Raw genomic sequence first — 11083 nt, 5'->3', positions numbered from 1 at the left:
TAAATTCTTCACTCCATTGAGCATGGATGCACTTCAATCTGGCTAGTCTTCTTTACTATTCCCAAAAAGAATGAAGCCATGTTTCCAGAAAGGGCCGTCGTTAATTAAAGTTACAGCACAGCGCTTCCCATGCCTGGCCCCAGAACACTGAGTGCACGGCACCAGATCACATCAGCTGCCTGCATCTCCTTGTGCCCCCAACGAAATGTATTTGATTTGATTTCCAAGTATAAATGGCACACCAGGGACATAGAACTTAAGATCAATTTGTTCATTTCATTGTGGAAATATTTCATTCTGTTAAAAATCATCCTAACACTCATTTCTTCACCCATGGTTCCTTTCTTCCATCTGTTCTTTCGGTCGGTACTGTTAGACAGTATGCACTCTACAAGTTGGAGGCCGAAAAGAGAGCATGCAATTTCAATTCAGAAATATAGAACGATATGTAAGGCCTCCCCAGAATATCAGAACTTGGTGAGCCTAGGGTGCATCTGGGATAACAGCAGTGAACATGTGTAGCTCTCTGAATGAGGCATTCATATTGAGAACATGATAAGGCATTTTTTTAGGATGCAGGCATGCAGCAGCAGCAGCAGCAGCCAGCAGCAGAAGCAGCAGCAGCAGCCCGGATTAACAATGAATGTATCGAGGCATAGGAAAGCCCAGCCACTTGTCTAAGGTCACACAGGATGAGCTGGAGAGCCTGACTTTGAAGTTTGCTCCAGACTGCTTGCCATAAACTAAGGAAACACAGTTCTCCTCAGGAGATAGAGTTCCAAAGGAAGAAAAGTCTAATTTGGAAGATCTAAAAGGTATTGGTTACATTTTTGACTTTTGTGGAAGATTTGATTTCAGGAAAGAAATGTACTAGACGATTAAGACAATATTTAGGCAGGAACTATTGTTGTCACACTCTGGCTCATTCCAGCTTTTCTTAGCTAGCATCTTTATATATCCCAGGACCACCTGCACAGGGAATGGTGCCGTTGACAACAGGCTAAGCCCTCCCTCATGTATCAAGACAATCTCTCGCAGATGTGCTCACAGACCAAGCTGTTAACAGGGTCGACATCTGCGGTAAGATAGCATTTGCTGGCCTGAGAGGGCTCTTGCATATGTAAATTCACGACAGCTGTGACTACGTGCTCATGACCTGAACAAGACCAAGTCAGACAAATTCCCATCATGACTCAGGGAAGGGCTCTGGAGTCAGTCTGGCTGAGGAGCTGGCAGAGGAGGGAGGGTGCTGTTTCTGAGAGACTCGGGTGTTCCAGTAGATGGCTCTCTACCCACGCACATCCAGGCAGCATGGAACAGACTCAGTTTCTAGAGTACTCCATGAAGTAGAGAGGGAAGAGTGCTTGGAGGGATGGGTGGAATTGGAGAGGAGGGAAATGCAGGGGAGGTCAAAGCACCTTGCGTGCATGTATAAAGCTCTCAAATAAAAAAGACAATTGCTAGGCTGAGACTTCCTTCAGGTGAGTCTAGGCTGCCCAGATGACAGTACTTACTTACTAACAACTTGGACAATATTCATTTGTATAGGCCCTTATTCCTGTCTGTTCATTTTCTTCAGCTTCTGTTTCTTGACATTCAGGTGGGCACTATAGCACACACACACACACACACACACACACACACACACACACACACACAGTGACACACCATAGTCACATATACCCAGATCTGCCTCCCCCAACACCATTTAATCATCCACTCCAGCCTTTTCCACGTCCCTCCATAACTATATATCCTACTTCCCCTACCTTAGAATTCCCTTCCTTCCCCCAAATCCTTACTCTGTACCTAACTCTGTGGTTATAGAGATAGCCAAACCTGCATGTCCCATACCTGTCAAAGTAGTATGCCTACTGAAGGCTTCAGAGCTAACATCCACATATAAGAGAATACATACCATATTTATCCTTTTGGGTCTGAAATACTTGACTCAGGATGATTTTCTCTAGCTCTGCCTATTTACCTGTGAATTTCATGATTTCAATTTTCTTTCTCCTTCCTTCCTTCCTTCCTTCCTTCCTTCCTTCCTTCCTTCCTTCCTTCCTTCCTTTCTTCCCTTCTTTCTGTCTGTCTTTTTTTTGTGGGAGGTGGTTTAAAACAGGGTTTCTTTATGTAACTGCCCAGGCCCTGGCTGTCCTGGAACTCACTTTGTAACAGGCTGGCCTCAAATTCACAGAAATCTGCCTGCCTTTGCCTCCTGAGTGCTGCGAGATTTCAATTTTCTTAAAAGTTTAATAATAATCCATTGTGTAAATATACCACATTTTCATCATCTGTTCATTGGATATCTAGGCTCTTCCCAAATTCTGATAATTATGAATAGGGAACAATAAACATGGATGAACAATTGTCTCGGTAGTAGCATAAATTGCTCTTTGGGTACATGGCCAAGAATGGTATAGCTAAATCTTGAAGTAGATCTATCCCAGCTACCTGACAAACAGTCTCACTGACTTCTATAGTGGCTATACAAGTTTAAAGCCTCATCAACAATGGTGAGTGTTTCTTTCACCCCACATCCTTGCCATCATGAGCTATCACTTGCTTTATTGACCTTGGGCACTCTGACTGGTATAAGATAAAGTCTCAAAATAGTTCTGATTTGCGTTTCCCCGATGACTATAAGGATGTTGAATATTTCTTTAACTGTTTCTATAAATTGTATTTTATCTATTGAGAACTCTCTATTTAGCTCTGTATCCCATTTGTTTGAATTGGGTTACTTGTTTTCTTGATGTCTTTTTTTCTTTAGCTGTTTATGTGTGTGAGATATTAGTCCTCTATCTACTGCATAATTGATAAAGAACTTTGTCCTTTCATAGCTTGACAGTTTGTGTCAAGAACGATAGTGTCCTTGGCCATACAGAAGATTTTCAGTTTCATGAGGTCCCATTTATTAATTAGTGTTCTTAGTGCCTGTGTTATCAGTGTTCTGTTTCTTTGCCAATAAACTCAACACTATTCCTTATGTTCTCTTCTATCAGATTTAGTACCTGGTTTATATTGAAATCCTTGATCTATTTAGAATTAAGGATAAAAAAGCAGAGGGTGACTCATAAACAACACTAAGGAAATCTAGAGGATCATAAGGATATACTTCAAAAATCTCTCCTCTACCAAATTGGAAAACCTAAAAGAAATGGATGAACTTTTTCATATATATGATCTACAAAAATTAAATCAAGATTAGATAAACAATTTAAATGGGCCAGTAACCCCTAGTGTCTCCCAACACCCCCACAAAAGCTCAGATTCAGATAAAGTCGATACAGAATTCTAATAGATCTTCAAAGAATAATTTATGCCAAAACTCCTCAATTTATTCCACAAAATAGAAATAAAAATGAAAGAAACACTGCTTAATTCAGTGTATGAGGTCACAATTACTCTTATACATAAACACACAAAGATCCAAGAAAGAAAGAAAATTACAGACCAATTTCCCTTATGAACATAAATACAAAAAGTCTCAACAAAATACTTCCAAACCAAATACAAGAACACTTCAAAAAGATCATCCATCATACTTTCATTTCAGAGATGCAAGGATAAATGTAATATACTACATGAATAAGCCTAAAAACATGGTCTGCTCATTAGATGCAGACAAGGCCTTTGAGAAAATCCAACATAGCGTCATGATAAAAGTCCTGAAGCGAATAGTAATACCTCAGTATAATTAAGGTGATTTATAGCTAGCCAACAGCCAGCATCAACCTAAATGGAGAGAAACTCAAAGCATTTCTACCAAAAACCAATATTATCCACTGTCTCCACTCCTATTGAACATCGTATTTGAAGTCTCATCTAGAACAATAATGACAACTGAAAGAGATCAAGGGGATGAAAATAGGAAAAGAATAAGTCAATATATCTTTGTTTGCAAATGACATAATTTTGTATTTAAATGACAATAAAAATTCTACCAAGAAACTCCTACAGCAACATAGCAGGATACAAATTAATACAAAAAAATCAGTAGCCTTCCTATGTACAAATGACAAACTTGTGAGAAAAAAACAAGAGTTTTCATAATAGCCTCAAATAATATAAAATGTCTTGGGATAACTCTAACCAAGAAAGTGAAAGTTTTGTAATAAAATCTTTAAGATATTGGAAGAAGAACTTGATGAAAATGTTAGAACATGGAAAGATAACTAGTCTTTTTGGTTGATTTGATTAAAGGCTTACCAATCTTACTGATTTTCTCAAAAAGCCAATTTTTGATTTCATTGTTTCTTAGTATGGTTTTGTTTATTGTTATCTCATTGATTTTAGCCATCAGTTTGATTATTTCTTGCCATACTCCTTTTGGGTGTGATTTCATTTTGTTCTAATCTTTCATATGTGCCCTTAAGTTGCTAAGATGAACTCTTTCTCTCTCTTTCCATGTAGGCACTTCATGTTATGAATTTGCTTCTTAGAAACACCTTTCTTGTGTCCCCTAGGTTTGGATCTGTTCTGTTTTCATTTGCATTCAATTCTTAAAAAAAATTTTATTTCACTCTTAATTTTTGTCTTGACCCACTCTTATTCAGTAGTAAGTCATTCATTTCCCATGTGTTTGTAAACTTTCTGTTCTTTTGTTGTGTAATTCATGGTAGTCAAATAGGATGCAGGGTGTTACTTCAACTTTTTTGCACCTATTGTGATTTGCTTTGTATGTGATCTGAGTTGGGGAAAGGTCCATGAACTGTTGAGAAGAATGTATCTGCTTTTGTGTTTAGTGAAATGTTCTGTGAATATCTGCTAGGTCCATTTGATTTGTGTTCTTTAGCTCCAGCATTTCTCTGTGTAAATTTTGTCTGAATGACCTGTTCATTGTTGAGAGTAGTAAAGTCATCCCCTAACACTGTGTGATTTTAGCTGTAGTAGTGTTTCTCTTATGAACATGGACGTCCTTGAGTTTTGTTCATAAATGTTTACAATTGCAATGTCCTTTTAGATTTCCCCTTTGATGAGTGTGTAATGTCCTTCCCTATCCCTTCTGATTAGTTTTTGTTTGAAGTGTACTTCATCAGGGATTAAAATGGCTGCACCTGTTTGCGTCTTTGGTTCATATGCTCAGACTATCCTTTTCCATCCCAAAGTGATATCTATCCTTGAGAACAAAACGTGTTTCTTGGATACAGAAAGATGGATTTGAATCCATCCTGTTAGTCTGTATCTTCTGTTGGGGGATTGGGATCATAGATATTGAGAGCTAGCAATGAGCAGTGTGTTGATTCCTATTATTTTGTTTTTCTGGTGCAGCAACCCCTCCTTTGGATTTGCTGGTCTGGGATTATTTATTCCGTGTGTTTTCTTGGGTATGGTTAACCTCTTTAGGCTGATGTTTCCTGCCTTTGGGAGGACTGTATTTGTAGATAGATAACCGCTTAAATTTGTTTTTATCATGAAATGTTTTTTTTTCTCCATCTATTGTGATTGAAGGTTTTGCTGGCCATAATAGTCATGGTTGGCATCTGCGGTCTCTTAGAGTTTGTAGGATGTCTATCTAGGTCCTTCAGAATATTATAGTCTCCATTGAAAAATCAGGTGTTAATAGGTGTGACATTATAAATTGCCTTGTTTTTCTACTGCAGCTTTTAATATTCTTTTTAATATCCTTTTTTTGTTCTGTATGTTTATTGTTTTGATTATTATGTGTCACAGAGAATTTCTTTCCTGGTCCCGTCTTTTTGGTGTTTTCTATGCTTCATGTGCTCCCTATTCTAGATTAGGAAAATTTTCTTCTATGATTTTTATTGAAATTAATTTCTGTGCCTTTGACCTGGGGTTCTTCTTTTTCTATGCCTATTCTTTACAGATTTTGTGTTTACGTAGTGTCACACATTCCTAGATGTTTTATGCCTGTATGTTTTTAGATTTATGTATCCATTTTATCTATCTTTTCTCCAATGATTTTGACTTCCATATTTTGTACTCTGTTGGTGAGACTTACCTCTAAGGTTATTGTTTGACTTCCTAAGATTTCTATTTCCAGTTTTATCTCAGCTTGGATTATCTTTAGTGATTCAATTTTGCATTTGAATTCTACTTTCTTGTCATTGTTTTTATTATTTCATTCCACTCTTTGTGTTTTCACGGAGTTCATTAAATAGATTATCCATAGCCTCATAACATATTCATGTTCTATTAAAAATAGCTATTTTAAAATTCTTGTCCTATACTACAGCTATGTTGTATTTCTCAAAGTCTACTGTACTAGATTGCTGGGTCCTGGTGGAGAAATACTGTTTTGACTGTTAATGATTGTGTTTTTGTGTGGGTATCTAGGCATTTCAGGTTGGGTGGGTTGTGATTCTATGTGTTGATATCTGGTCTTGTCTTTGTTGAATGGGTGCTCTATATCTTGGTTTCTATTGCCCTCTGGATCTTAGTAAAGTGTGGTGGCTCTATATTGGCGGGCAGAGAATGCTTCTGATGAGCAGTAGGTTGCAGAGAAGAATAGAGGTAGAAGATGCTAGAAGATGGTACTGAGAGGGACTTAAGAAAAAGCTTAGGGTAATACATACCACATGTGGTTTTCTGGTTCTGGGTTAAATCACTCAGGATATTTTTTTTCATTTCATCTAATTGATGTCATTGTTTTTAACAGTTGAATAATACTCCATTATGCAAATGCAACACATTTCTATCCATTCTTCAGCTGAGGGACATCTAGGGTGTTTCCAGTTTCTGGCTATTGTAACTAAAAGTGCCTTGAACATTGTTGAGCAAGTGTCTTTGTGACAGGATGGAGCATCCTTTGGGAATATGCTCTGGAGAGGTACTATTGGGTCTTAAGGTAAATTGAGTCCTAATTTTCTGAGAAACTGCCACATTGATTTCCAAAGTACCTGTACAAGTTTACATTCCCACCAGAAGTGGAAGAAGACTCCACTTTCTCTTCCCCAGCAAACTCTGTCATTTGTGTTTTTGATCTTAGCCATTCTGACAGGTGTAAGATGGAATCTCAGTGCCATTTTGATTTGCATTTCCCTGATGGCCGAAGAAGTTGAACATTTCTTGGCAATTTATGTTTATTCTGCTGAGAATTCTCTGGTTAGATCTGCACCCCATTTTTAACTGGGTTATTTAGTTTGTTGATGTCCTATTTCTTGTGTCCTTTATATATTTTGGACATTAGCCCTTTGTCAGACGTGGAGTTGGTGAGAAGCTTTCCAATTCTGTGGTCTGCCTTTTTGTCCTACTGGTGGCAGACACTACATTTTTAACCTTTGGTTTAATCTAGTTATCAAGGGTTAAAACTTCACAGCTAAAACTCTAAACATATTTTCCTATTATGTTTAAACTTTACTTAACACTAAAACTTGGCTGCTGCTCGGTAAGTATGGATCAAATCTATCCCTAGATACATTCTTTTGATCTTTTTGAAAGTCACCTTGAAAGCAAGATAACTGACAGGTGAATAGACATGCAAGTAAAGGGAGCTGGAAATACCAAACAGAATTTTAGAAAGCACTGGAAACGCCTACTCAAGACACTCTCTTTGGCATGTCTTGAAAGTATAGTTATGACAGTAACAAGTCTCTTTTTCCAATGTCTGTGAATTCAGGTTAATATGTGACACAGTATAGATCAAAAGAGCAGACCTCAAGCAAAGGGACTACGAATCAAGTTCCCACGAAAGATACTTTGGATTTGAGTTTGAGATTTCCGACAGCAAACTTTTCACATGTGATCGTTTGTGGAAAACCCACAAAAAAAATAGAAGAAAGAATAAAAAAGAAGTAAATAGTTAAAAATTACATACAACAAATTTGAAACAGAAATTATAAAGCATAGAATGGCCATTGTTGATGGTTAATCACTGTAAGAGACAGAGAGCAATATATAGTCAGAGAACACCCTGGGAGGCCTTGGGAAATAGAAATCAGGTCTCTCCATCCTTTATATACAACAAATAGAGGACAATCCAACAATTAAACAAGCTTCACTCATTTTCCAATGTAAAAATTCAATTTCCAGGGCTAGGCGTGTAGCTTGTTTGGCACAAACCACCACAGTGTCAGAAGGAATTTGCCAGAAAAAAAAAAAATCAGTGTATTTAAGAAAAAAATGAAAATAGAGCCAGTTTATTGGCTGTAACCCTGAATTACAGTAAGGAGGACAAATAGTCTCAGGCTTGTACAGCAAGATGCTCAGCAGATAAGGGTGCTGCCTCCAAGCCTATGGCCCACATGAGACCCACCTGGTTGGAGGAGAAAAGCTGACTCCTGATAGTGGTCCTCCGAGGGACAGAATTACAGACCCATGTGTCTCTTCCCTACCTCCCCCAATACAAATAAGTGAATATAAAATAAAATAAACTTTAAAAGAGTGACAGCCAATATTTTACAAGATTGAAATTTGTTGGATCAATCACAAAAGAAGCACTTTAGCAAATAAAATGTATTCTATGAGACAATTAATTGATATAGAAGTTTATATTATTTATACATTTATAGATTCAGAAAGAAAGTGTCTTTTAGTTACCCTCTGGGAATAATAACATTCTCAACTTTGCACTAACATTTGTCCTATTAAACTTCTCAGTGTGTGGTAGAAGCCCTAGTCTGTCTTGAACAAACTGCCCATGACCTCATACATCTCATCAAATAGTTCAAAAGCACCTGAGTGTCGTTTTGCCCTTCCTCTTCTTTGTTGACTATTTCTGATCTCTGTGGTCAAGATTATCTATCCCTCCTGCCCTCCCTTTCGGTTGTGAGCCTTAGCCTTCAATGAATGAGCCATCTCTTCAGCCCTATGCGCTAATCCTCCATGCCCAAGTGCGTCAGAATTCTTACTTCTCACTCTGACATTGATTTTAGTTCGAGTAGTTGGAAGTTAAAATCTGACTGCATTTGCCTTTTTATTCTAGTGATCTGTGCCCTGCTCTGGAACTCCTGTATCAAATATATGTTGATTTGCTGGCCTCCTGGAATGATTCATCCCACAGCCCCGTGGGTTTACACTTTGTGGGAAGAGACCCATTGGTGCTCCCTATTGCATATACTCTACTGGTCACTGACTCCCATTGTCACCTTTTGGATGAGTCCAGTGTTCACAAGGTGGCTTTATTTTCTTAGACCATCCTGGTATCTTTGATTTGGAAAGTGGATCTAGCCATCAAACAAATATCTAATTCCAGAACTTGGCTTTCCTGTCTTATTTAATCTCCTGGGAGGGGGGTATGTCTCTCTTTACCCAGCATCTCCTTCTCTCTCCTCATAACTGCCATTTTTTTGTGCTGATTGCACGGGAAGAAGAGGACAAATATGTAAAGGCTCTATGCCTTCACACCACGAGTCTCCCCTCCACTCTGCTTTACACTTACACTTGAGAATGTTTTGTCCTTGTTCCGGCTGCATCAGCTCAAACACTATTGAACTATGGCCCCATCAACAATCTTTGTTCTCTCGTTTTTGTTTTTGTTTTTGTTTTTTCCTGCTCCAAACTCCCTTCTCACAGCCCTTAGAGGTGTTCTATTTCTTGGTAGGTATACTAGCGGCAAGACTCACTAGTGGATTTAAAACACCCCCTGCCACTGACCTTGGCCCTCTATCTGTAAAATGTAGAGGGAATTCCATTGCATCAAGCCAATCCTTAGGAGAGAGAGAGCATGTTCGAATTGTTTGAAGACGTTTAGTATCTCAAGTGTTACATAAATATTTAGTAATACCAACAGTAAACTTGCTCCGTTCCCAAGGAGGAATGGTTGAAAAATGACTATTAGTGTAGGATTTCAAAGACAACAAACTGTGTTACTCTTTGATTGTGTTTTTTTCTTTCTCTTGTCAGACTTGCGCAAGTCACCTTAGTGTGCTGTGAGTGATATGTGCCCTAGGTGATAAGATCACAAAATCCAATTAGAAGTGGGGCCTGTGAGAAAATTAATGAGGCTGTGTAGTGAGCCCACTGTGACAGGTGCAGCGCTGAAGATTAAATATGCCTGCCCACTAGCAGTAGATGGCTCTGGGTTTATAAGTATTTGCTGCATTGTCATTTCGACATGAGTCTGATTCTCTTAACTTAAATTTGTTCCTGCTACACTCACTACCAGTTGCCATTAGCTCTGCTCATTATGACATTATAAGGAAGCTGTCTTTGATGGCCTCAAACCCTACCTGAATCTATTAGTGAAGCCACTATGTAAGCCCCTGTGCGTATGCGCTAGCTGGCCTTTTAAAGCTGGACACACTGGTTCCATGTTCTCTTCCCTCACCAAGCTTCAGGCCCACCTGAGGACTTTCCTCTTATTTTCCTCCCAATAAACTCTTTTAAATTTTTTTTTAAAAAAGAAACAAACTATCTCTTCTCATTATACATACCAATCCAAGTTTCCACTCCCTCGTCTCCTCCCATTTCCTCCACTTACCCTCCCCCACCTTCCATCCAGTCCTCAGAGAGGTTAAGGCACATTGCTTAGTGGAAGGTCCAAAGACCTCCCTACTTTATCTAGGTTGAGTTGAACAAGATATTCATCCAAAGAGAGTAGGTTTCCCAAAACCCAGTACATGCAGTAGAGATAAATCCTGGTGCTACTACCAGTAGTCCCTCAGTCTGCCCTAGCCATGTAACTGTCAACCACATTAAAAGGGACTAGTTTGGTTCTATGCTTGTTCCTTCCCAGTCCAGATAATGCTGGTGAGCTCCCATTAGCTCAGGTAAACTGTTTCAGTGGGTGTACCCATCAAGGTTTTGACCTCTTTGCTTGTAAATTCACTCCTCCCACTCTTCAGCTGGATATTTCAATTTTGTGGAGACCAGGTTTTTGTAGTATGACCTAATGATTCTCTGGATTTCCTCAGTCTCTGTTGTTATTTCTGATTTTGTAAATTTGGATGTTCTCTCTCTGCCTTTTGGTTAGTTTGGATAATGGTTTGTCTATCTTGTTGATTTTCTCAAAGAACCAGCTCTTTGTCTCACTGATTCTTTGTTTCTATTTCACTGATTTCAGCCCCCAATTTGATTACTTTCTGTCTTCTGCTCCTCCTGGGTGAGTCTGCTTCTTTTTTTCTAGAGCTTTCAGGTGTGCTGTTAAGTCACTGAAGTGATCTTTCCCCATTTTTTTTTT

The sequence above is a fragment of the Microtus ochrogaster genome, linkage group LG5 (assembly GCF_000317375.1).
Source record: "Microtus ochrogaster isolate Prairie Vole_2 linkage group LG5, MicOch1.0, whole genome shotgun sequence".
In the NCBI taxonomy this organism is placed as follows: domain Eukaryota; kingdom Metazoa; phylum Chordata; class Mammalia; order Rodentia; family Cricetidae; genus Microtus; species Microtus ochrogaster.
This window is presented reverse-complemented; position numbering follows the sequence as displayed.